At 36.1% G+C, this 27,985-nt stretch overlaps 1 long non-coding RNA gene and 1 pseudogene across 1 annotated transcript in view; both read left to right on the forward strand.

Moving 5' to 3' along the window:
* Positions 1-27,985, forward strand: part of LOC116646906 — a 618,727-nt gene that overhangs the window by 334,071 nt on the left and 256,671 nt on the right. The window lies entirely within an intron of this gene.
* LOC116646905 lies at positions 20,031-21,923 on the forward strand (annotated as a pseudogene).

Consider the following 27,985-nt stretch of genomic DNA (forward strand, 5'->3'; position numbering starts at 1 on the left):
CCCACTTAAAATGTGGTCCTCAGACCAGCAGCACAGGCATCCCTTGGGAACTTGTTAGACAACATGTAGAGTTTTAGGCCCCACTTCAAAGGTACTCAACCAGAATTTCCTTTTTAAAAAGATTCCCAGGTGATTTCATATTGTGGTCGATAAGCAGTCCTATAAAGAATACAAATAGTATAAGAAAAGGTCTCCTCTTTCAGGAATGAGGCAGTAGGGCTATAGGAAACTTAAAGATTTTGTGAACAATTTCCCCCCTAAAATCGGCTTTTTTAAAGGAGTTCAATTTATAGTGGAAGAAGCAGAAAAGTAAATTGATCACTGTAATATAGAGTGATGAATAACGAGATGTGTCTACTTGCAAACAAGAAAAGTTTCACATGGAACATTGTTTAGTATTCTATCAACTCCTTTTTTTTTCCTTTTATTCCTTTTAGCACTTAAAAATTTCTTTGTTTTTTTTTTTTTTTTAAGATTTTTATTTATTTATTTGAGAGAGAGAGAATGAGAGAGAGCGAGTACATGAGAAGGGGGAGGGTCAGAGGGAGAAGCAGACTCCCTGCCGAGCAGGGAGGCTGATGCGGGACTCGATCCAGGGACTCCAGGATCATGACCTGAGCCGAAGGCAGTCGCCCAACCAACTGAGCCACCCAGGCGCCCTAAAAATTTCTTTGTTAACCAGTATTATAACAATGGAAGGAGCTAGGCTCTAACTCTCACCTCTGTGCTTCTAAAATTGAGGCCATTTGTTGTCTTTCTGAGGGTCCTCTCCTCGAGGCTCTGATTTCCACTCTTCCCCAAGACAGGACCGCTCATCGGCACACCTGCTCCTATCTGGCCCTGTACTCAGGCCCTCTTTCTGAGCCTGATCGGGCTTTGCCTTGTTTCCCTGCACTGAGTCTTAGTGTTAATAAATGGGGTCCTACCTTGCTAGACCTGCTGTCTCCAGTTGCTCTTAAAGACTGAACTTTGTCTGGATCCTACATTCGAGTCATGCTTCCTGCTGAGACATCCACCAATGCCTGGATTTCTAAGGGTGACCTGGCTAGAGATTCCTCATTACTATATTTACTGATGCCCTCATGACCTTCTTAGATTATTTACCATATAAGTACCATATAGAGACATGAACAGTGTAATCAAGCCAGGGAATGGGGATTTGGGTTGTTATTTTATTTTTATTTTATTTTATTATTTATTTATTTATTTTTAAAAATTATTATCTTCAGTTAGCCAACATATAGTACATCATTAGTTTTTGATGTAGTGTTCAACGATTCATTAGTTGCGTGTAACGCCCAGTGCTCATCACAACATGTGCCCCCCTTAATACCCATCACTGAGTTACCCCACCCCCCCACCCCCCTCCCTTCTGTAACCCTCAGTTTGGTTCCTGAAATCCAGAGTCTCTCATGTTTTAAAGAGTGGTCAGGAAGATCTTTCTGATAAAGTAGACTCTCATCTGCCATCTTTTTCTCTTTGCTTCACATCTTGTGTTTTTACTTAAAAAAAAAAAGTCATTTGTAGTCATTTTAATGAGGTTCTGGGAAAAGAGCAAAGATAAACATATACATTTAACCCACCAATATTAAATGAAGTTATAACTGCATTTTCTTTTTTTTTTTTTTAAAGATTTTATTTATTTATTTGACAGAGTGAGACACAGCGAGAGAGGGAACAGAAGCAGGGGGAGTAGGAGAGGGAGAAGCAGGCTTCCCGTCAAGCAGGGAGCCTGATGCGGGGCTTGATCCCAGGACCCTGGGATCATGACCTGAGCCGAAGGCAGATGCTTAACGACTGAGCCACCCAGGCGCCCCATAACTGCATTTTCTAACACAATTTTAGTCACCTTGTTCTTCTTTAGATGAGTTAGACTAAATAGGCTTATGAAAAATTTAGATATCCCCACCTGGACTCAGTTTCAGTTGAGGTCCTACATTAAGGGTTTTCCTAATCCCTAGAGATCCTTGTTACAAGCACTCAAATTCTATTAGAAGGTATTAATCTAAAAGCACACAACACCTTTTCAAACGTGATTTAACATTTTAAAACCAGTTTCTCAATGATATCACCCAGATCTTCATGTTTTTTAATCTTGCCAATAATTCTATGTGGGAAATAGGTGTCCAGTCTGCCTGGAATTGTTATTTAGCTCATCTGAATGCAGAAAAGTAAAAATTCTCTTATGAAGTTTAAGGGTTTTTTCCAAAGTACTTAGCATTTAAATTTCTGGGATGAATGCTTTGTTCCTATTACCTTTTCACTATAGGTCTGCTTTGGAAATGGACTCTATGTTCGACAAATATTATTTTTAGTTTTTTCCTGAGGTACATTAACTTACCACGAAGAGGGCACATTAAAATGATGTATAAATCAATGGCATCGTTATTAACGGGCTAATAATGCGTTGTTAGCTTTAGTAGCCTGAAGACTACCTAATATGGAAGTTAACAGCAGGAGAGCCGTGAGCTTCTTATTCTGAGAAAAAAATAAAAACATACATGTTAAAGCTGCAGATTCAAAGAGTTAAAATGGCATCCTTTACCCTTTGAGGTGAAACAAAGCTGAAAAATTGTCTTTAAAGATTTTTTTTTTTTAAAGATTTTTTATTTATTTATTTGACACAGAGAGAGATAGTGAGAGAGAGAGAGCACAAGCAGGGTGAGCAGCAGGCAGAGGGAGAGGGAGAAGCAGGCTCTCCGCTGAGCAGGGAGCCCGATGTGGGGCTCGATCCCAGGACCCTGGGACCATGACCTGAGCCGAAGGCAGACGCTTAACGACTGAGCCACCCAGGCGCCCCTGAAAAATTGTCTTTAAAGTAGTAGGGCACTAAGTCATAGACTGTGGTTATTGATGGTGAAACATGTACTTTTTAGTGCAATGAGTGCTTTGCTTAATGCCAGGTGATCATCTCTTCACTTATTTATTTAAAAAATGCTTATTTACAGCCTCCCTTGCACTGGCCACTGTTTGAGTACCGGGGACACAAACCGAAAATGAAAGATACTTCACCCATCCTCTTCAACTGATAGTCAAGTGGGGTAGAGAATGAGTTAACAATTCCAATTCCAAGTAGAGGTATTCAGTCCCAGAGGCACCCAACCTTTCCTTGAGGAGCCAGGCAAGGGTTCCAGGGAAGAAAGCATTGTTCTGAGTTTCCAAGGAGGTAAGCATAATTATTGATGGAAGGCATTCTAGAACACTAAAGTCCCACAGTGGTCGGGTCTATGTCTGTTCATCTTTCTATCCCATCACTGAGCACAGCATTAGTACACTGTAGACCAATAAATATTTGTTGAAGGAAAGAAAAGCAGGGGATAAAATAGATGTTCAATATAGTATCAAATGAATTTGTGTGTTTATGTGTGTGTGTTTATGTATCTGAAACTACTGATGCTAAGTGGCATCTCCATACTGCCTCAGTTTAGAGTTGTTTCTCACTGGCAAAACTGACCAATGCTTCATACACAGTTGCTTGCCTAAGCAATAGGTTTACGAGTGATTGCAAGCCATTCAATTGGATTATAAAATAGATGATCATTTTTATTTTTCAGAGGTCTAAATAAGCCTCCATTCTTACTGCCCCTATTGTTCTCCATACAACAGAGTAAGCCTTTTAAAGAATAGAATAAGATTCAGATAAAATGTAGAAAATAATTACTTATTCATCAAATATCTATTGAGAGCCTTTTATGTGCCAGACTCTGTAAGAAATCTTGAGATAGGAAGATGAAAAGGCACAGTCTCTCTCCTCAAGGTGTTTACAGTCTTTGAGGGAGACAGATGCTGAAACAATGTGTTGTAGGCATTATTATTAAGGTATATGTAAGATATTATGAGACCACAGAGGAGGGAAATTAGAGTGTGTGGGATGAGGTAGAATTGCTTATCAGGGAAGATTTCTGAGAGAAAATGATGGCTTGGATGAATATTGTAAGAATTGCATTATCTTGGTGGTAATGGAGAAAGGCGATGTTTCTTACAAACCCTGGGAGACAAGAGATTATGATGTGTGATGGTAATGAAGAGTTAGCTAAGTGTAGCATGCAAGGTAGGGATAAGGAGAAATTTAAAAAAGATGGTGGAAAGTGTTCATTGCAGCACTATTCACAATAGCCAAGACATGGAAATAGCTGATGTGTCCCACTAAGAGATGAATGGATAAAGAAAATATGGTATGCATATACAGTAGAGCATTATTCAGCCTTACAAAGAGTAGATAATCCTACCATTTGCAACAACAAACATGAACCTGGAGGACTTATGCTAAGTGAAATACACCAGTCGCAGAGGGACAAATACTGCATGATTCCACTTACCTGACGTATCTGAAATAGTCAAACTCAAACTCATAGAAACAGGGACTATAGTAGTGATCGTAGGGGGAAACAGGGAGTTGTTATTCAGTGGGAACTGAGTTTCAGTTATGCAAGGTGAAAAATTTCTAGAGACCTTCCTTATAACATACTGCCTACAATTAACAATGTGGTATTTTGCACTTCAACATTTTTTTAAAAAGTAGATCTCATGGGGCACCTGGGTGGCTCAGTTGGTTAAGTGTCTGCCTTTGGCTCAGGTCATGATCTCAGGGTCCTGGGATTGAGTCCTGCATCGGGCTCCCTGTTAAGACAGGGAAACTCTGCTTCTCCCTCTTCCTCTGCCCCTCCCCCCCACACTCGTGCTCTCTCTCTCAAATAAATAAATAAATACTTAAAAAAAAAAGTAGATCTCAGGTCAAGTGTTCTTACTGCACACACACACACACGAAGATATAGGATATGTCTATTCCCTTCATTGTGGTGATGGCCATCACAGGTGTTTACACGTTTACATTCAACAGACTGTACACATTAAATATGTACAGTTCTTCCCATATCACTTATACCTCAATAAAGCTGTTAAAAAAGAAAGATGGGGGAAGTGGGAGAAGAATGATTAAATGCAGTCCAATTATAAAGAACTGTAGCCATGCAAAAGAGTTCGATTTCATTCTATAAAGTATTTGAAAGTTTTGAGTAGGGGAGTAATGTGGTCAGATTTGGATTTTAGAAGTGTGGCACTATCTGCATAGGAAATCATGCCTAGGTTTAGGGAGATGACTTAGAAGGTTGTGATTAGTGATGAGAGCCTGAAAGAGATATATGGGCTAAGGAAAGGGATGTTTTTGAAGCACAAATCAGGAAGAGTAGGAGAGGATGTAGAGAAAGAGAGAGAAGATAACTGCTGGAATGTGGTCCCAAGAAATCAGAAAGGAATTGAATCTATGGCTCAAGCAAAAATTAGACCTTTACAAGAGAGTTTTCTTTCCCATGGAATTCTGAATCAAATCTGTCAGTTGTCTATGAAAGTAGATAATGAGTTTGGAAGATATTACCAAGCAGTTCTTGCCTCAAAGGAATAGGATACTGTCTCCCCCACTTTCATTGTAACCAAACTATAGTATTTATGTGGGCAGGGCTATGTCTTACTCTTTTTTATATACTCATATCTGATACAGTAAACGAAGCATAGTAGATAAGCAGTAAATGTGCTTTCTTGCAACTCATTATAGATCCAATCTGGGAGTAAATGTGTATATAAGACTCTATAAATAACTTGAGGTTTAAGAGCCTCTGGAATTAGCCACAGTCATGGCTTTTCTTGAGATACAACTGTATACAAATACCAAAAATAAAGGTAGTATATTTTTATGTTCTTTTATGTAGATTTATTACCAAACAGATCCTTAAAGAAAGGGTCAGTAGGAGGGACTCTTTGTTGTTTTACAGTCGATCTTGAGAAAATCAGAAATATAGAGAGAATGAATGATGAGAATATTCTTTATGAGAATGTTTGTTTTATGTCTCCAATACTTGTTGGCATAGCTAGAGGGCAGAAGATCTAATCGCCTGGGAATACAACAGATGCACTCCTGTTCATAGAAGGGACTTTTTAGAAAATCAAGTATAAGGATTCCTGACAGCATTTTTGGTCTCCAAGAACACTAACAAAGAGGTAGAGTTATAATTTGTAGCTTTTTGTGGGATTCAGTTTAACTAAAAATTGTATATCGAGTACCTACTATTCTTTTTTTTTTAAAAAAAGATTTTATTTATTTATTTGACAGAGAGAGACACAGCGAGAGAGGGAAAGGAAACACAGGGAGTGGGAGAGGGAGAAGCAGGCTTCCCACAGAGCAGGGAGCCCGATGCGGGGCTCGATCCCAGGACCCCGGGATCATGACACGAGCTGAAGGCAGACGCTTAACGACTGAGCCACCCGGGCGCCCCGAGTACCTACTATTCTTAATGGACTGCACTCAAGGTTACTGTGCCTTTACAGAATTAAAAAAAAAAAAAAGAAGCACCACCTACAGGAAGATAATTTGTGGGATAAAGACTTTATCTGCCAGAAAAATAGTAACTCATACCTTTCTTCAAGCCCTGGCCCAGGGCACAAAACTTGGTTATTAGAGCTAGCAATCATTTTCAGCCCTGACTTGCCATGTTGATTAGGCACACTGGTGTAGTGTGCAAGCTGCATAGCCTCAGGTTGGAGCCCTGACTTTTGAAAATCCAGAATACACAATTGAAGGGGACTGGTTCCTGACCTCAAGTACTCCAATTCTGGTCAGGGGAGGCATACACAGCCAAACATCCAAGTGACACTAATACAAGATGGAGAAGCACTAACTGTTCTAATTGAGGCACATGCACAATTCTATAGATATTTCTAAAACAATAGGAAATCAAATAGGCATTTCTGTCCCCATAGCAGCATGACATTGTGAGGAGGCTGCTACGGGATTTATATAGCCCACCAATAAATATAGACATTTGATGATGGAGAGGAACCATCTGTGAAAATCTGAGTGGGCCTATATTATATATAAATACTCAGATAATATTTTAATTAGAGTTTCATGGATCTAGAAGTACAGAGCTAAAAATATATCTCTAGGGAAAGTATAAAGACATCATTACATTCTATAGTAAGCATTGGCTAGAGTTGTGAACAACTAATCCAAATGAGGTCACAACTAATTATGGGGATTGGGAATTATTTTTCAAAAAGAAGTGATGCTTCACACATTGCTTAGTGGACATTTACATTAATCCCTAGAGAAAGTAAAGCTTACAGATATAAATATGTCAAGAAAAAAGAAATGTAAGTATAGGAACTATAATATCTATTTAAAGGGAAAGGAGAATTTCGTAGTGTTTGTGGGTGTTGTCAAAAGCAATCCCCATTCCTTCTTATGCTAGCTGGTGATTCAAGGTGAGAGAAATGCTGGTATGAATGGGTTATGGCTATCTCCAAGGAGGCCGATCTTTGACTGGCCTGGCAAGTAGAAAACACAAGAGACTACAACTCTTATTTTAACAACCAAAATAATCTAGATAAGGTACAAAATCATATTTTCTTTTTTAACTAAAGAGCTTAAATATGATACAAAGAAACTTAAATTAACTAAGCTTCCAGAAAATGACAAATCTTTCATAGAAGAAAGGAGATTCCCCCCAAAATAAATAAATAAATCTTAAAAATCACAAAATAAAACAACAACAACAACAACAACAAAACACCTGGTGGCTCAGTTGGTTGAGCGTCTGAGTCTTGATTTTGGATCAGGCCATGATCTTGGCGTCCTGGGATCAAGTCCCATGTAGGACTCCACACTCAGCAGGGAGTCTGCTTGAGTATTTCTCTCTGTCTCCCTCTGCCCCTCCCCCTGATCGTGCTCTCTCTCTCTTTCTCAAATAAATAAATAAATCTTTAAAAAAGAAGAAGAAGAAAGGAGACCCATGGCTGTTCTCATCTGGTAGAGTGTTGGGAAGTCTAATTTGCCATACATAGGAAAAAGGAGAAACCGGTCAAAACATTAAGTAGTTTAACAGAATACAGATAGTCATGATAGATTAGAATTCCAGTGCACCCTAGCCATCGAATGAATCTCAACTACCTTCCAACCATTTCTCTAAGGATTCACCAAGCGCTCAGGGATAGTAAACTAAACACCTGGAGATAGGACAGAAGAATTAAGAGAGACACCCCCTGAAACAAGTCGTGTTTACTCCAAATGTGTGTCGGCCACTCTCCGTAGACAAGGAAGGAGCATGAGAGCTGAGAGAAATCCATCTGATCCTCTTTAGGAATTTATCTACCAAAAGCTTGGGGGAAAGACGAGAGAACTGAGAGAAATCCCTTTGAGGCATTAAAGGCCTGCATCAAATGCAAGGTGTCTCTCCAGAGATACAGAAAGCTGATAGTGGTATCAGAAAGCAATAAGAACTCCCCAGTTGCTTCATAAGTTGGCAGCCAGCTACAATGCAGAAAGGGAGATCTTTTATGGTTAGGATGGTGGCTCAACTTTAAATCACAATGAGAACTCTGGAAACTCACCAGTGCTCAGATCTTACTTAAGTCATACAGAAAAGAAAGCCTTGCTTTTACCAACAAAACATTTGAAGGTGTTGGAGAACTGAATAAAATTAAGCAGCTAATCTAGGAGCCTGACACAACATGGAATGTGCCCTTTTACTGAGGGTGAATATTATTTACTTCAGTGTGTACTTTTAAAAAAATATAAAATAAATAACTACAATATGTATGAAGCCAAAGAAAATATGACCCGTAGACAACAGAAGAAGTGGTCAATTGAAGCAGACCCAAGGCTGATGCAGAAGTTGATATTATCAGACAGAAAAGTTACTTGGGATTTTTAAAGTGCTAAAGGATGTAGAAAAGGTGGACAAACGTGTGAACCAATAGGAAATTTTGGCAGAGACATGGACACTATTGAAAAAGAATCAAATAGAAATGCTAAAAGTGAAAAATAAAAGAAATTAATAGTTCATTAGATGGTCAGACTAGTTCTAACAATGGAAAGAATCAGTGAACCTATAACAGGTTAAAAATGACTGTTATAGAGGGGCGCCTGGGTGGCTCAGTCGTTAAGCGTCTGCCTTCGGCTCAGGTCATGATCCCAGAGTCCTGGGATCGAGCCCCGCATCGGGCTCCCTGCTCTGTGGGAAGCCTGCTTCTCCCTCTCCCACTCCCCCTGCTTGTGTTCCCTCTCTCGCTGTGTCTCTCTCTGTCAAATAAATAAATAAAATCTTTAAAAAAAAAATGACTATTATAGAAAAGCCAAGAAATAACAAGTGTTGGCAAGGATGCAGGGAAAAGGGAACCCTTGTGCACTATTGGTGGGAATGCAACTTGGTGCAGCCACTATGGAAAACAGAATGGAGGTTCCTCAAAAAATTAAAAATAGAACTACTATAAGATTCAGCAATTCCACTTCTGGGTATTTATCCAAAAATAAAAATAAAAGCATGAACTCAACAAGATATCTGTACTCCCATGTTAATTGTAGCATTATTTAGAATAGCCAGGATGTGGAAACAACCTAGATGCCCATTGATAAATAAAAAAATTGTTTTATATACATATGCATACATATACAAACACACATGCATATATATAACATATAATATATAATACGTAATACGTAATATATAATATATATGTATGTATTTAGCATAGTCTGTGCCCTTAGGAGCTTATGTCCAATAGAGGAAACACATTTAAATAAAAATTATGATTTGGGAAAGAAGAGGTTGAGTAAACTGCTGTAGGAGGTCAGGGGGCAGCCTGAAGAGGTAAAAGGGGAGAAAAAAGTAAGAAAAAACTCATATGCCCATATACAGTTATTTTCCATCCCCATCTCCCTGCCCTCAGACTTAGGTAAGCATGTTGTATCATATATCAGTACTTCTTTCCTTTTTATTGCCTCTTATCCTGAATAGTATCTCATTTTATTTTACTTATCCATTTACCAGTTGATGAACACTTGGGTTGCTTCTAGTTTTTGGCTATTTTGAATAATGCTGTTAAGAACATTGATGTTATAAGTCTTTGTGTGGACATTTTCATTTTCATGAAAATAGGAAATGAAACAGAGTGACTGAGATTTGTGGAATAATATCAAGAAGTCATACATGGATGTACTTGGAGTCCCTGAAAGGAAAGCAGAAAATTATTTGAAGAAATAATGGCTAAAAACTTTGTAATATAGATATCAAACCAAAGACCTGGGACCAGTGATCCCAAGAAAGATAAATGGAAATAAACCCACATGCAGGTACATCACAACTGCTATTTAAAAGAGAGAGAGAGAGAGAAAGAGAGACAGAGAATCTTTAAAATGCTAGAGAAAATAAAACAGACTGCTCATGTAGGGATAATAATACAAATTAGGATGATTTTTCACCAGGAACAATAGAAACCAGAAAGCAATGAAATGACATTTTCAAGGAGCTTAGAATAAAAAATACTATCAAACTAAAATTCTATTTCTAGAGGGGGGCCTGGGTGGCTCAGTCATTAAGTGACTGCCTTCGGCTCAGGTCATGATCCTGGGATGGAGCCCCGCGTTGGGCTCCCTGCTCCGTGGGAAGCCTGCTTCTCCCTCTCCCACTCCCCCTGCTTGTGTTCCCTCTCTGGCTGTCTTTCTCTCTGTCAAATAATAATTAAAAAAAAAACCCTAAAAAAAAAATAAAATAAAATTCTATTTCTAGAAAAAAAAATTTTTTAAAAGGTAATTCAAATCACTGGTGGTAAAAATAGATAGATGATTCTGGGACAACTGGGTAGCAATTTGCAAGAAGTTAAAATTACATCCATATCTCACACCATATACAAGACTAAATTTCAAGTACTATAAGAAAGTAAAGATGAATTCTTATTTAGCCATGGTGTAGGGGAATGCGATCTAAATATGATCCAAAATCCTGAACCAGTAAGATTGATAAGTTTGATGACATGAAAAAAAATGAGGGACAAAAGACTAAAAAATAAAATAAAATAGAAAAATAACAGATATAAAGAGATAATTTGCAAAATAAATTTAGAGAGATGATTATTAGACTGACAAAATTCTCCTGGCAATAATGTGGAGAAACAGGCCCTCATACAGTGCATTTGGAAATGCAAATTGGTTCAACCCTTTTGAAAGAAAAGGTGACAATCTCTCCTAAAACTACATATGCACTTACCCCCGACCTATAAATCTCACTTCTAGGAATATAACCTTAAGATACACATCTAGCTGGGGTGCCTGGGTGGCCTAGTTGGTTGAGCATCTGCCTTCGCCTCAGGTCATGGTCCCAGGGTCCTGGGATCCAGCCTCGTGTTGGGCTCCCTGCTTAGCTGAGAGCCTGCTTTTCTCTCTGCTCCTCCCCCCTGCTCATGTACTCCCTCTCTCTCTCTCTCAAATAAATAAATAAATAAAATCTTTAAAAAAACAAAAACAAAAAAAAGATACACCTCTGCAATACAAATATACATATGCACAGCTTATTCATTGTGGCATTGTTTGTAATAGCAAAATATTGGAAATAATCAAAATGTCCATGCATAGGAGAGTGGTGGTTAAATAAATAGTATATCCACACAAAGAAGTATTAAGCAGTTTCAAAAAAATAAGATAGATCTCTAGGAACAGATTTTGAATAATTTCTAGAATATGTTAATGGGTAAAAAATACAAACAAAAGAAGAGTAGCTATAGTGTACTACCATTCAAGGAAGAAAGAGAAGGTGGAATAATATACATATCAGTCTTTTGTGCAAAAGAAATACAGGAAGGCTACATCAGATACTAGAGATTGGATACTTATAGGAGGCTGGGAAAATGCTGGAAAGGAGTGGGTAATGGGGTACAGGTTAGTAGGATGAAGATGGGGTGATAACTTCTTGAAGCATAACAGCTTGTATAATTTTGGCTATTAGAACCATTGTAACATTTTATATGCTCCAGAAAATAAATAGTTAAAATTAACCATGTTGTAAGGAAAACTTAAAATGGAATTCAAACAGTATCCAATTAACCCAACTTTACTACAAATGCAGTAGTTATGAATAACATAACTATATTAAAAGGTATAGGGAAGAAAAGAACTAACCTAAATAATGTTGGGAAGCAGTATTTTGACTGTATATTATAAGGCTAAAGGCAAAAAGAACTGCAGGGAAATATGGTGGTCTAATTAGTAATTCTATTATTATAAGTATACGGGTTACGAATTCTTGAACTACTTCATGTGTATAGTAAGAGTAAGCAAATAAGTGAATACATTATAGATAAGGAGAACAAGGTTTCTCATAGAAAGAATTTACAAATAAAGAAGCAGGAAACAGTGGAATAAAACTTGTAATATTGGATTGCAATCGAAGGTATCAGTATGTACCATCCATGGCTTTTAAATATATATATACAGATATATATGTCACACTGTACGTACACACACAGGTGTTTAAATACTTCAATATATTCCATAGCTCTTTGCTGAAAGAGCCTAGGAGCAATAAGAGTAGCTAGAGCTCAGATATTGAGAAAATACCATTTTGCAACAAAAGGAACCAGAACTTGTTGGAGAAATTGATTCTAGGATTGAGACATGGAAAATTCAAGGTGAACCTTATACATCTTGTGAAGTCAGAATATAAGGAAGTGCTTAAACATGTATAAGGAGAAACTGGATAGCTCATACATTTCTGGTAGGAATGTAAAATTGTACAGTCACTCAGGAAAACAGTTTAACAGTTTCTTATATAAAATTAAACATGTGAAATCGTTAGGTCCAGAAATTGCACTCTGGGAATTTATTCAAGAGCAATAAAAACTTAAATTCACACAAAAATCTGTACATGAATGTTTATAGTAACTTTATTCATAATAGCCCAAAAGTAGGGGGGAAAAAAGATGTTCTTTGATGAGTGAATGGGTAAAAAAACCTATTGAATATCTCAACCATGGCATATTAGTAATAAAAAAGAATGAATTTATACACACCACAACTTAGATTAATCTCCAGTGGATTATGATGAGTGAAAAAAGCCATTCCATAAAGATTATATACTGTGAGTCCATTTATATAACATTTTTGAATTGACAAAGGTTTAGAAATAGAAAATGGATTAGTGGTTGCCAAGTGTTAGGGACCATGATGGGGAGGGTGGTCAGAGGAAGGTGGAGTTTATAAAATGGACACATAAAGGATCCTATGGTATTGAAACTGTTCTGTATCTTGACTATAGTGGTGAATACATAAAATCAAACAAGTGATAAAATTGCACAGAACTAAATACACACACAAATAAGTACAAATTAAACTGGAAAAATATGAATATGATAGGTGGATTGTATCCATGTCAGTATGCTGATTGTGATATTGTGCTATAATTTGTAAGCTCTCCCATGTAGAAGAGCTTGAGTAAAAGGTACAGGGTTCTTTCTGTATTATTTCTTACAAGTGCATACAAATTTATAGTTATCTCCAAACAGAAAGTTTAATTAAAGAAAAAGGATGGTGGAATGACAAAGCAACAATACCAACACAAATGTCAACAGAAGGAGTTCCCAGTGCCTAGTGCTGGAATAATTTGAGCAACAAAACAAATAATAAAGAGTATCAGACTATAATTCATATGATAAATATCCATAGGAGTAAACTGATACAAATTAATGAATAAACATATAAATGGAAGAGACCACTCTTTTATACAGAGAAACCCCAAATACAAATGGAGAAGAAATTAGAGAAATATTAAATAACCATTAGGGAAAATTCTCAAAAGTAAGTATTTATATAATATCTACCAATTATGCTAAAATCGGTGGTCAAAAATTTGAGGAGAAATAGGCTATTAATATAGCCTCAAAATATTTCTCCCAAAGTATTTATCAATTAAAAAGGAAATGCTATTATGAATAAAGCTGCTATGAACATTCATGTACAGGTTTTTGTGTGAATATAAATTGTACTTTCTCTGGGATAAATGCCCAACAGACAGCACCCTAACTAAATGATCAAAGTCAGTAAAACTAGTAGTAAGACAAATTAACATCTTGTGCCCCCCTATATAAGACACTTAAAAACTCTGTAAATACAGTTAATGTAGTAGGTCCGTTTTGTTCAGTTCTTGCTTATCTCTGTAGCCAGAATGATGACTCTTTGTCAAATTCTGAAAACTTTAGAATAATCACAAAATTAATTGGTAATGATGTTATTCCATATGCCTAAAGTAGTGGCTCGAGATAAACCAGGTTATTGGCATGTTTGAAGTAAATACGAAGATTCATGGTATTTACTTAGAACCCGGTCCAGGGTCTGGCCATGTGGCAGAGATGTGCCTGTGTGACCAGCTCCTGTTAGGAATTTTAGATTCCAAGACTCCAGCTGGCTTTCTTGGGCAAGGATATCTCATACACATTCCTGTAGTTCACAGCTAGAAAGAAAGATGTGTCTGTGTATCTTTGTCCTGCAAAAGGATGACAAAGGGATGATAAAGACTTTTTTAGCATATGTCTATATATCTTTTTCCTGCTCTTCTTGCACATCATCTTTTGCTGTAACAACTTTAGCTGTGAATATATCTTTGAGTCCTGTGAGTAATTGCCAAACCAGTGAGTAGTCATGGGATCCCTGAGACAGGAATACAATATCATGCCTATGGTTTTCTTGACAAAAATGTGTAAGTAAAATTTACTCAAAAATAAATCATTAATTGGTCCACACAATAACTGACCCATACTCATAAAATTTCAAGGTCATGCAAGTCAAACAAAGAATGAGGATCTATCATTTATTGGAGGAGACTAAGGATCCGCACAAATTGAATGCAATGTGAGGACTTGGATTAGATCCTGGACAAGAAAAATGACACTATGGGGAAACTGATGAAATTTGAAAATGGCAGAATTTAGTTTAGAATATTGTGTAGTTTAGTACATTATATTGTATGAATGGCAGTTTCTTGGTTTTCTTGTAAGTTTTGATACTAGAGGAAACTGGTAAAATATATATGCAAACTCCACACTGTTTTTGCAACTTATCTATAAGCCTACAATTATTTCAAAATAAAAAAATGAAAATGAAAATGAAGATGAAATAAATATGTTTGCAGGCAGAAACAGAAAATTCATCTTTAGTAAACCTCCATTACAAGAAGTGCTAAAAAGTAAAATGTTCTTAAGTCTGAATGGAAATTACAGTAGATGAAACTGAGGATCTGTCAGTAGGAATTAACAGCACCAGAAAGGGTAAATATAAAATTCTTGGTTAAAGTATACATTAAAAGTCCACTCACTAAAACAACAATATATTATGAGTTTATAGCATACATAGAAGACAAGAGAGCATAAAAAGGAATGGGGCAGAGGTAAATCAAACTATAAAGTAAGTTTTTTATGTGCTTTATAAAATTGTACAATATTACTTGAAGTTAGACTGTGATCATTAAGATGCTTAATAAAATCTCTATAGCAACCATTAAAAATGAAAGTGAAAGAGATACAATATAATAAAAAAATTAAAGGTATACTAAAAAGAAAACAGGAAAGAGAAACAGAGGAACAGTACACAAATGGGTCAAATGACAGCTAAATAGGAGGAGGAGAGACCTAAGCCTAGCCATATTAATATTTACATTAAGTGTAAATATACTAACTCTTAAGTTAAAAGGAAGAGATTTTAAGGCTGAAAAAAAAACCAGTATTTGTGATTTATAGGAAAAATGTTTTAAATGTAAAGAAACAAGTTGAAAGCAAAAGGTGAAAAAAGGTATATCATACAAAGATGATGCTGATATGACCACATTAATACAAATAAGTAGACTTTGAGACAAAGTATACTATTACAAATAAGGAGGGTTATTTCATAATAATAGAAGGTTAACTCATCTGTTAAAAAAACTATTCTAAATGTATATACAGCTAATAATAGAGCCTAAAAATTCATGTAGAAAAACAGACAAAACTTTAGGGAAAAGGAAAAGAATCTACGTCTATTTTCAGAAATGTATTAACTGATTTGCCTGAGATAGACACACACAAAAAAATCATTAAAGATATAGAATGGATGACTTGACCAAATTGACACTTATAGAACATTGCACCCACCAATTTCAGAATACATATTCATTGTTTTCAAGTAAAAAAATTACATGCTTAGCCATAAAATATGTCTGAATAAGTGCCAAAAGATTGAATCATACAGTACATACTCTGTGAAACTGTGGAATTAAATTAGAAATTAGTAACAGTATGATCTTTGAAATCCCCAAACATTTGGAAGTTAATATCACACATCTAAATAATGAGATCATCATGACATACAGGGTATCATGATTCCCAAACACTTCTATGAGTGTTTGAGTCCTATAGAGAGCAGACAATTTGTTCTTTAATTGTATGCTCTGGGAGAAACCAGACACCATAACAAAGGGAAACTTAAGGCACCCTTTGGAGAGGCTCATGTGCTGAACTTTGTGGATGTTACCTGTGACATCCTCTGAACATCAGCAGGTTCTCACAGTGAAGATCCAAGAAAGATTTCCTGGTGGCACTAATAGAGGGAAGGATAAAGTTATCATTGTGAAGTAATTCAGAGAATTTTCCAAAACAAAGGCTGCCTTTTGAAGGGGAAAGACTTTACCAGACTGTTCTCTCAGCTGGGATAAGGGAATTTGGCCAACTCCTTCCTGTCTCACGTTGGTGGGAGGATAGAATTATACCATTGAAGAAACATTTGTGAAGGTCACAGCTCAAAGACACAAGCCCACTAAAAGTTTGAGATTAAATCACACCCCCTCCCCATTCCCACCTTTTACCATCAAACTAACAGGGTTCTAGAATGATAACAGGGATTTAAACTTGAATGAGCTGCAGATGTAGACTCTCTTTGAGGAAGAGTACTTAGAAAAACTCCAAATCAGGAGGGGAGACAAAGCCAAGGACACTGGAAGAATTTCAAGGCTCTGGCCAACATTAAATACAGCTCAACACCTAGCTAAATAAACATAAATCTTCACATAAAATACACATTCACCCCAGTTCCTATTATCCAATACATGTCTGGCTTTCAACAAAAAATTACAAACTATGTCAAAGGCAAGAAAAAACAGACAAAGCAAGAATCAAAATTAGAATCAGGTATATTATAGTTGTGATTATCAGACAGATTTTTAAATAGCCACAATTAATATGTTAAGGATTCTAATGGAAAAAGTTGACAACATCCAAAAATAAGTGAATAATGTAAGTAGAGAGATGGGAACTCTAAGAAAGAATCAAAAGGAAATGCCATAAATAAACACCAACAGAAATGAAGAATGCATTTAATTGGATCATCGGTAGAGTCAATACAGGTGAGGATAGAGTCAATAAGCTTCAGGGTCGGTCAATAGAAATTTTCTAAACTGAAATGCAACAAGAAAAAGGGAGAAGAAAAAAACCCAAACAGAACATTCAGAATCTGTGGGAAATTTTCAAAAGGATTACATATGTATGATCGGAATACTAGAAGGAGGAGAAAGAGAACAGAGCAGAAAAATATATGAAGTAATAATGGGCAAGAATTTTCCAGAATTAATGATAAGAGAACATTACAGATTCAGACATCTCGGAGAATACCAAGAAGGATAAAAACCAAACACCAACCAACCAAACACACGCACATACACACACAAACACAAACTACATCTAGGAATATCGTGTTCAAGCTACATAAATCCAAACACACAGAGGAAATATTGAAAAAAAACCAAAGGTGGGGGAAAGGGACATTACTTATACAAGATGAAACAAAAATTACAGCAGAGTTTCTTTCAGAAGCTATGCAAGCAAAGCCACCTGGCTGGCTCAGTCAGTAGAGTATATGACTCTTGATCTCAGGGTCATGAGTTTGAGCCCCATATTGGGCCTAGAGATTACAGAAGCTATGCAAGCAAGAAGACAGTATAGTAAAATATTTAAAGTGTTAGAAGAAAAAAACTCATTAACTTCTAACTATAGGCTAGAATTCTCTATCAAGTAAAACTGCCCTTCAATAATAATAACTAAAAGAATTTATTGCCATTATTCCTGCACTGTAAGAAATGTTAAAATAATTCTTCAGGTTCATGTAAAATTATATTGATAAGAAATTCGTGACCTATATCACAATAAATAAAATGCTAGAGAAGGAATAAATAAAAACCTTTTATTTTCCTTATTCTTAGTTGACCTTAAAAATAGCTTACTTAAGGTACAATTAATAATAATGTATTGATTGATTAAAGCATGTGGATAATAAGTGAGATGAATTTCAGCAATCTCATGAGGAATGAAAGGATTTGGAAATTATGTGTTATAAGGTAACTGTATTACACATTAAGTGGTATAGTGTTATTTAAATATGGAGTTGGGGGAAGACAAAAATCAATCAATCAATAAATGAGTTAGAGTAATTAAAAATGTATATTGGAAACACTAGAGAAACTACTAAATTTTTTTTATATTTTATTTTATTTTATTATGTTATGTTAGTCACCATACATCATTAATTTTTGATGTAGTGATCCACGATTCATTGTTTTCATATAACACCCAGTGCTCCATGCAGCACTTAATACCCATCACCAGGCTAACCCATACCCCCACCCCCCTCCCCTCTAAAATCCTCAGTTTGTTTTTCGGAGTCCATAGTCTCTCATGGTTCGTCTCCCCCTCCGATTCCCCCCCCCTTCATTTTTCCTTTCTTTCTCCTAATGTCCTCCATGCTATTCCTTATGTTCCACAAATAAGTGAAATCATATGATAATTGACTTTGTCTGCTTGACTTATTTCACTTAGCATAATCTCCTCCAGTCCCATCCATGTTGATGTAAAAGTTGGGTATTCATTCTTTCTGATGGCTGAGTAATATTCCATTGTATTTATGGACCACATCTTCTTTATCCATTCATCTGTTGAAGGGCATGTCAGCTCTTTCCACAATTTGGCTATTGCAGACATTGCTGCTATGAACCTTTGGGTGCATATGGCCCTTCTTTTCACTACATCTGTGCCTTTGGGGTAAATACCCAGGAGTGCAATTGCTGGGTTATAGGGTAGCTCTATTTTTAATTTTTTGAGGAACCTTCACACTGTTTTCCAAAGTGGCTGTACCAACTTGCATTCCCACCAACAGTTTAAGAGTGTTCCCCTTTCTCCACAACCTCTCCAACATTTGTTGTTCCTTGCCTTGTCAATTTTTGCCATTCTAACTGGTGCAAGGTGGTATCTCAATGTTTTGATTTGAATTTCCCTGATGGCTAATGATGATGAACATTTTTTTCATGTGTCTGATAGCCATTTGTATGTCTTCCTTTGATAAGTGTCTTTTCATGTCTTCTGCCTATTTTTTGACTTGATTATTTGTTTTTTGGGTGTTGAGTTTGAGAAGTTCTTTATAGATCTTGGAAATCAGAACTTTGTCTGTAGTGTCATTTGAAAATATCTTCTCCCATTCTGTGGGTTGCCTCTTTGTTTTGTTGACTGTTTCCTTTGCTGTGCAGAAGCTTTTTAACTTGATGAAGTTCCAAAAGATCATTTTTGCTTTTGTTTCACTAGCCTTTGGAGATGTATCTTGAAAGAAGTTGCTGTGGCCGATGTCGAAGAGGTTACTGCCTACGTTCTCCTCTAGGATTTTGATGGATTCCTGTCTCACATTGAGGTCTTTCATCCATTTTGAGTTTATCTTTGTGTATGGTGTGAGAGAATTGTCGAGTTTCATTCTTCTGCATGTGGCTGTCCAATTTTCCCAGCACCATTTATTGAAGAGACGGTCTTTTTTCCATTGCATATTTTTTCCCACTTTGTCGAAGATTATTTGACCATAGAGTTGAGGGTCCATATCTGGGCTCTCTATTCTGTTCCATTGGTCTATATGTCTGCTTTTGTGCCAGTACCATGCTGTCTTGGTGATCGTTGCTTTGTAATATAGCTTGAAATCTGGCAACGTGATGCCCCCCAGCTTTGTTTTTCTTTTTCAACATTTCCTTGGCGATTAGGGGTCTTTTCTGATTCCATACAAATTTTAGGATTGAGAAACTACTAAATTTTTTTTTTAAAAAGAGATAAAAGGAAATCATAAAGTGCTCAATTAAAATGAAAAAAAAAGTGAAGGAAAAGATATAAATAAACAAATACCATAAATACAAAACAGTTACAAATATGGTAGATAGCAATCTAACTATGTCAATATCACTTTAAATATGAGCAGTCTAAATACATCAGTTAAAAGACAGAATGTCAAAATAGATAAAATAAGACAAAACTATGTTTTGTCTACAAGAAATTCAGTTTAACTCTTTTCCTCCCTGGCTGCTTGAAGCTTGGCTGCCATCATGAATGACACAGTAACTATCTGGACCAGGAAGTTCATGACTAACTGACTACTTCAGCGGGAACAGATGGTCATTGATGTTCTTCACCCCAGAAAGGCAACAGTACCTAAAACAGAAATTCGGGAAAAACTAGCCAAAATGTACAAGACCACACCAGATGTCATATTTGTGTTTGGATTCAGAACCCATTTTGGTGGTGGCAAGACAACTGGCTTTGGCATGATTTATGATTCCTTGGATTATGCAAAGAAAAATGAACCCAAACACAGACTTGCAAGACATGGCCTGTATGAGAAGAAAAAGACATCAAGAAAACAGCAAAAGGAATGCAAGAACAGAATGAAGAAAGTCAGGGGGACTGCAAAAACCAGTGTTGGTGCTGGCAAAAAGAAGTGAGCTGGAGATTGGACAACAGAAGGAGTAAAGATGCTGCAGTGGCTTTATCTGTGGTGGTTGTGCAGATTTTTCATGAGAGGATCAATAAACTAAGAATATTAATGTGAGAAAAAAAGAAATTCAGTTTAATTATAAGTACTTAGATAGGATATTAGTAAAGGGATGGAGAAAGATGTACCATATAACCACTAATCAAAAGAAAGCTGGAGTAACTATATTAATTCAAACAAAGCAGATTTCAGAACAAGAAAAATTGTTGGGTAAAAGAAGGGTGTCACATAATAATAAAAGGTCAGTTGTCTAAGAAGAAATAATAATCTTAAATGTGTATGCATCTGACAGCATAGTGTCAAAATTCATGAGGCAAAAGTTGAGGGAAGTGAAAGGAGAAATTCACAAATTCACTATCATAGTTGGAGATACCAATACTTCTTTTTCAGTAATTGACAGATCAAGCAGACAGAAAATCATTAAGAATATAGTTGAACTGATCAGCACTATCAGTCAACTTGATCTAATTGACATTTATAGAATACTCCTTCACAAAACAGAATCCACTTTTATCTCAAACTCACATGGAACATTAACCAAGATAGAACACATTCTTGCCCATGAAACACAACTAAAATTTAAAAGAATATAAATCATAAAAAATATGTACTCAAACCAACTGGAATTAAACTAGAAATCAACACCAGAAAGGTAGCTCGGACAATCCCCAAAGATATTTGGACATCCCCAGAGTTATGGAAATGAAACAATGCAATTCCAAATAATTATTGAGCCAAATGAGAAATCTTAAGGGAAATAAAAAAAAAAAAAATTGAACTAAAATCTCAACAGAAGTTCAACCAAAAAAAAAAAAAAAGATAAAATCAAGAATGAAAACTTTCTAAGAGTGAAAAGTCCAGGACCGGATGACTTCACTGGTGAACTTTACCAAACATTTAAAGAAGAATTAACACCAATCCTTCTCAAATTCTTCCAGAAAAAATTGAAGAGGTGGGAATACTTTCAACTCATTCTATGAGGCCAGCATAACCATATCAAAGCCAGATAAAAACATTAGAAGAATATAATAGGCAAATATCCCTTATGAATACAGATGCAAAAAGTCTCAACAAAATACTAACACATCAGACCCAATAGCATAATAAAAGGATGATGCACTACAACCAAGTGGGATTTATCCTAGTAATGCAAAAATGGTTCAAAATAATAAAATCAATCAATTTAATATACCACATTAATAGGATAAAGGAAAATAAGTACAGGATTATCTCAGTTGACAAAAAATAAAAGGCACTTTACAAAATCCAACACCTTTCATAATAAAACAAGCTCAGGCCCCCTCCCCCCGCTGCACCCCTCACCTCTCCCTCCTTTCCTTTATTCCTGGCCCCACCTGCCAAAATGAACAGCTTGGATGAGGAGAAGCAGCTGCAGCTCATCACCAGTCTGAAGGAGCAAGCCATAGGTGAATATGGAGACCTCAAAGCAGAGAACCAGAAAACAAAGGAGAAGTGTGACAAAATTAGGCAAGAACGAGATGAAGCTGTTAAAAAAATTGGAGGAATTTCAGAAAATTTCTCACATGGTTATAGAGGAAGTCAATTTTATGCAGAACCATCTTGAAATAGAGAAGACTTGTCGAGAGAGTGCCGAAGCTCTGGTGACAAAGCTAAATAAAGAAAATAAAACATTGAAAAGAATCAGCATGTTGTACAGGGCCAAGCTGGGACCAGATGTAATCACCAAGGAGATCAACATCGATGACGAAGATGTTAGCACAGACCCAGAAGGCACCACAGAGACCCGTGTCTCTGTGCAGTGTCAGAAGCAGATCAAAGGTGGGACTCGGCTTCGCCACTGAGCATGTTTTGGATAATGTTTCTCAGCCCTGATTGCCCATTGGAATCACCTGAGAACTTTAGAACTTGGGTCCTGCTTCAAAAAATTTCGGATTTAAATGTCCCAGGGAGTAGCCTGGTTGAGAATCACGATAGGACGTAACGTTGGTGCGTTATGAATTACTTTCTCATTTGGAATTAGGCACTTTTGAAAGCACTGTCTTGATGGAAACAACCAGTGTGTAAAAATTCTTAAATATATGGACTATGCATTGAGATATTTTTGTTAAGCAAAAGAAAGAATGTATAAAAATATATTTAGCCAATGCCTAAAAAATAAATAAATAAATAAAAATAAATAAAACAAGCTCAGAAAACTAGGAATAGAAAGAAACTTCCTCAACATAATAAAAACTCACAGATGACATCAATCGTGAAAGACTGAAAACTTTGCCTGCTCAGGAACAAGACAAAGATGCCCACTTTCCCAAAGCCATTCAACACTGTACTGGAAGTTGTAGCCAGAGCAATTAGACAAGTTAAAAAAAATAAAGAACATCAAAATTGGAAAGAAAAAAGTAAAACTATCTCTTTATCGGCTAATGTGATCCTCTATATATAAAGTCCCAAATAATCTACAAAAAAGCTACTAGAGATCATAAATGAATTCAGCAAAGTTGTAGGGTATAATATCAACATAAAAAATCACTTGTACTTCTGTACACCTGCAAAGAATGAGCTGAAAAGAGAATTAAGAAAGAAATTCTATTTGTAGTAGTATGTAAAAATAAACTGTTAAGAATAATTTGATGAAGGAGATAAAGATTTATACACTGAAAATGACAACATATTTCTGAAATAAACTGAAGAAGTCCTATATTCATGGGTAGGAAGATTTAATCTTGTTAAGATATCAGTGTTACCCAAACCTATCTATGGATTCATTGCAATTTCTATCAAAATTCCAACAGCCTTTTTGAAGAAATGGAAAAACCAATCCTCAAGATTTTATGGAATTCCACTGAACACCAAACAGCCAAAACAATCTTGAAAAAGAAGAACAAATTTGTTGGATCCCTACTTCCCAATTTCAAAAGTTACTACAAAGCTACTATAATCAAAACAGTGTGGTACCGGCATAGATAAACGTGTTGACCAATGGGATATAATTGCAAACCTAGAAATAAACCTGTGCATCTATGGTCATTTAATTTTTGACAAGCGTGCCAGTTCTTTTCAATGTGGGAAGAACAGTATCTTCAAAAAATAGGCCTGGGACGACTGAATTTCCCCATGCAAAAGAAATAATTTGGACCCCTGCTTCATGCTACATACAAAAATTAACTCAAATTGGGCAATGACCTAAATGTTAGAGCTAAAATCATAAAAATCTTAGAAGAAAACATAAGGGAAAATCTTAATAACTTTGAATTTGACAATGGATTCTTAATTATGACATCAAAATATAGGCAACAACAACAAGATAAATTGGGCTTCGTTAAAATTGAAAACATTTGTGCATCAAAGGACATTATTAAGAAAATGAAAAGACAACCTACAGAATGGGAGAAAATATTTACAAATTGTATATTGTAACGTCCAGATTGTACAAGGAACTTCTGTGACTGAACAACAAAAAGACATATTAAAAAAATTGGTAGAGGAATTGAATAGATGTTTCTCCAAAGAAGATACACAAAGGACCAATAAGAACATGAAAATATGTTCAACATCATCAATCATTAGGGGAATGAAAATCAAAATCACAGTGAGATAACACTTTATGCCCATAAGATTGGTAAAAATAATAATAATAATAATGAAAATAATGACTGTTGGTGAGGATGTAGAGAAATTGGCACCTCATACATTACTGGTGGCAATGTCCAATGGTGCAATTGCTATAGGAAGCAGTTTGCTGGTTCCTCAAAAAGCTAAAAATAGAATAACTACATGAGTCAGCAATTTCTAGTCATATACCCAATAAAAAAGAAAACAGGAACTCAGATACTTATATATTGATGTTCACTGCAGCATTATTAACAATAGCCAAAAAGTAGAAACAAGGCAAATGTCCATCAACAGATGAATGGATAAACAAAATATGATACGTACAATGGAATATTTTTTAGCCAAAGAAAGGAATGAAGGTCTGATACAGGCCACACCATGGATGAACCTTGAAAACATTATGTTAAGTGAAATAAGCCAGACACAAAAGGAAAAATATTATATGATTCCACTCATACGAAATTGAATAGAATAGGCAAATTTGTAGAGACAAAAACTATATTAGATGTTACCAGGGGCTGAAGGAAACAGAAGATGAAATGTTAATGCTTAGTGGTTATAGAGTTTCTGTGGATTGATGAAACAGTTTGGGAAGTAGATGGTGGTGATAGTTGCACAACATTGTGAATATAATTAATATGACTGAATTGTACACTTAACGGTGATTAAAATGGCGTATTTTGCAGTATGTAAATTTTCCACCATAAAAAATAATTTAGTGACCAAAAATATTGAGCAGACATTTCACCAAAGAAGATATAAGAATGGCCACTAGGCACATGAACAGATGTTCAACATCATTAGTCAGCAGATAAACATAAAATAAAACAATAATTTGAAATCATTTCACACCAACTAGGAGGCTAAAAGCCAGTCTGACAACACCAAATGACAGGGATACGGAGCTACTGAAACTTCCATCCATTGTTGGTGGGAGTGTGGAAGAGGTACAACCACTTTGGAGGATGTTTTCCAGTTTCTTACAACATTAATGATATATCTGTCCTACAGTTTAGCAATTCCACTCCAATAAATATATTTAAGAGAAAGGAAAGCTTGTTTCTACAATATGACTTTTGCAGGAATATTTTCTATGGCTTTATGCATAATAGTCACAACCTGGAAACAATTTAAATGTCCATCAAGAGGAGGATAAACTTATGTTCATTGCATAATACTACTCATCAGTTAAAAGAACAAACTACTGATACACACAAATATGGTTAGATCTCATAGACATTGTTCTGAGTTAAAAAAGCTAGAGACAACGGTATACATTGTATGATCCCAAATATGTAGGGTTCTAGAAAAGGTAAAGCAAACCTTTGTTTAGTCAGAAAGTAATTCCTTTTGGGAGAGATTTGGCTACAAAGGATTGTTAGAAAACTTATTCGAATCATGGAGATATTCTGTATCTTCTCTTGGTGATCACATGGATGCCTTTGATTATTAAAACTTATTAAATAGGGGAAGTTAGGTTGTATTATGAGTAAATCATATCACAATAAAAAATAAAAAGAAATGAAAAGTAAAATTAGCCTTGTGAATTTGTATGTAAACTTTAATAACAGAATGTGATTTACTTTTAATTTTTTGAAGATGCTCAGGAACGTGGTTGCAAGTATTAGCATCATAGATTATTATTGCTTGTTGCAAGTAGACTGTATGTAAATTATATTTTTACCAGCAGTTTCATCATATTCAGTTTTGATTTTTTTTAATTAATGTGAAAACCATCAGAAAGTCTTTCCTCTCATATAACACTATTCCTCATTTATATATGCCAATGAAGTGTAGATTATTGTTTTAAATTCTTCTTGATATTTCTTATAGTATGTAGGAAAGATCATGGTAGGAAAAGGAAAAGGTGAGGAAAATATTCATTTATCTTTCTTATAAAATCTGTGTTGGGTCGTTGCCTCTACGGTGATGAGGTTTAGTTGCCAAGGAGAAAGGATTCGGAGTTGGCGTTATGTGCTCTGATACACTGCTGATTTGTTGGGTAATGAAGCAAGTGAGACAACCTCTTATCCAAGATCATTACCTTCAACTTCCTTGGAAATGAAACTAGATATTCTCTAAGAGTCACCACTCTAGCTCACAAAACCTAAAGGATTTATTTAGGAGTACTTTTACTTCTGCCCCAGGATTGGGGAATCAATTTTTTGCAGATAATTATTGATGCCCATGTGTCTAAACCTTTATCAGACACTATAAGCTGCTGAAAGTCTATAAGCAATTTTTATGCTAGATCCCAGTGCTCAGGAAATTACAATCTAGCCTGGCGTGGACATGTGATGTGAGGCGGTAAGCAAGATGAAGTGGGGAAGCAAGATATACAAATACTAAGCAATTAAAAGACAAGGCACAACCACATTTAATTAAATGAAACATATTATCTAGATAGTAAAGGGCTATGGGTGATGTGGAAGAGGAGAGAGAGATCATTGGGAGTTACAAATAAAATGTTTTCTCCCTTAATAAGAACAATGTTTTGGTGTTGGGGGTGGGGTGGAGGGGATACCATAGTATTCTTGCATATACCCAATCTATTAAAAAACTGAATCCCTGGGCCTGCATCATTTTTACCTAGTGGATTTTTTAAAACTGATTTCTTTCTTTCTTTTTTTTTTTTTTTTAAGATTCTATTTATTCATTTGAGAGAGAGAGAAGGAGAGAGAGTGAGAGAGTACAAGCAGGGAGGGGAGGGAGAAGCAGGCTCCCCGCAGAGCAAGGAGCCTGATGTGGGGCTCCATCCCAGGACTCTGAGATCATGACTCGAGCCGAAGGCAGACACTTAACCAACTGAGCCACCCAGGCGCCCCTAAACTGATTTCTTATGATGGTTTTGTTCTCAGTGAGTGAGGAAGTCACTTAGGTTAATTAGTTACTTAAGATGAGAGACTGTGGACTCTGAGAAACAAACTGAGGGTTCTAGAGGGGAGGGGGGTGGGGGGATGGGTTAGCCTGGTGATGGGTATTAAAGAGGGCACATTCTGCATGGAGCACTGGGTGTTATACGCAAACAATCAATCATGGAACACTATGTCAAAAACTAATGATGTATGGTGACTAACATAACACAATAAAATAAAATTTAAAAAAAAGATTACAAAACTCATAAGGGTAAAATGGGATTTTAATATAGGTCTGCTGGTTGCAAAATTTTAACAAATTATATATTATCCTTGGAACCCTCTGAACTCAAATGTCTGAGGCCTATGGTATTTAGGACTCCCAGTGATAATCCAAAAATAGTACCAAGAAACTTCAAGAGACATGTGATTATCAGGAGCCCTGCAAGGACACAAGGCTAATATGCTGCGATTTTGTGGGAAGCCTATGGCTATGTTGGTTTTAAGGTAACTGATGGAGAAGACTTTCTCTCCCTCTCCCTGCAATCTCCAAGTCAGCGTTAAGTCTTAGGAAGTTAGTGGTGACCTGACTCACTCCTCAGGTCATGGATCCTAGAGAAAATTCAGATCTTGTACTTGTCTTTGAAAATGTCCTGGCAGGGCCTAGAGGTGATGAGCTCTGCTCCAATGTATGCCAAATCATCAAATTATGTTTAAATTACTGAAAGATTTTGAGCACCTACAATATATCCCCATAGTGCCTTGTATGGTGTCTGGAACAACAATAATTCAGTGGTACGTTGAAGGTAACTTGTACAATCCCCTAAGAGTCAATTGTTAAATTTTCAGGAGTTTTGTTAGCTGGTTAAACACAGTCATGTTAAACGTTAAATTATAGGGGCGC

This window comes from Phoca vitulina, unplaced genomic scaffold (assembly GCF_004348235.1).
Source record: "Phoca vitulina isolate PV1807 unplaced genomic scaffold, GSC_HSeal_1.0 scaffold38, whole genome shotgun sequence".
In the NCBI taxonomy this organism is placed as follows: domain Eukaryota; kingdom Metazoa; phylum Chordata; class Mammalia; order Carnivora; family Phocidae; genus Phoca; species Phoca vitulina.